The sequence below is a fragment of the Egretta garzetta genome, unplaced genomic scaffold (genome assembly GCF_000687185.1).
Source record: "Egretta garzetta isolate BGI_Z169 unplaced genomic scaffold, ASM68718v1 scaffold88, whole genome shotgun sequence".
Lineage (NCBI taxonomy): Eukaryota > Metazoa > Chordata > Aves > Pelecaniformes > Ardeidae > Egretta > Egretta garzetta.
In genome coordinates this window covers 951,920-952,822 of record NW_009260408.1, presented here as the reverse complement: position 1 = coordinate 952,822, position 903 = coordinate 951,920, and positions in this window count along the sequence as shown.

Genomic DNA, 903 nt, shown 5'->3' with positions numbered 1-903 from the left:
CCGGGGCTGACTGCCCATCGCCATTGGGACAGCCATGCCTCGGGCTTACTCTGCCAGAGCACTTGGGGTTTTTTCCTCGATTAAAAAGCCCTTCAGCAATCTTTTTTTTTTCTGAGGGGAATTCTTATGCACTCAGGTCATGCCGCTTTACCAAATTCTTATCTATAAGCCCAAAAGGCTGCTCTCATTAAGACAGCCAGTATAAGGGAAGCCCATCTCACCCATCACTGGGAACGCTTCATGGCTCGTATCCACACCCTCACCTATTCAGTTTTAACATCGGTGTAAAGCGTAGACACGAGGTCCAACGATATTTTGGCATTGGATTCCCCAGGGCTGCACAGGGAGGCATCGCTTCCATCTCTTACCACCTTCCCTCCTTTATATTTCCTCTTCATCCCCCCTGTGGGCGCTCACCTTCAGGACCCCAGGTCGGGTGCCTGTCCCCATGATCCAGAATACAGAGTTTTGTGTTTGCATCGAGATGCTTTTGCGAACTGGCTCATCTCACAGAATCAGCCGGGCCGTATCATAGCTCTGCCTTGCCCTGTCACTACTCTTTTGGCAAACTGGCTGCAAACTGTAAATGAGAGCGATGGCTTGCATGTTTCCTTCAAGATTATTCCTGTTACCAATGCCTGTGGAACATCTCTAGAGAAAGCTTTGACCATCAAGTGTTTTTGTGACTGTCAGCTAAGTGGGTTTTTTGCCATTTAGTTTGGACTGTTTGTTTTTCTTAAATCATGTTAGACTGAAGCAAAGAGTTTATCAATGCCCATATGTTTTTTATCAGTGCAGTTACCTCTTTTATCACAGTTCTGACTTTGCCTAAGAACAAAACCAGATTTATCTGATATGGTTGGGGTTTTCTCCTGTGGAAGTGGTGCTAGTTACATTCAGATT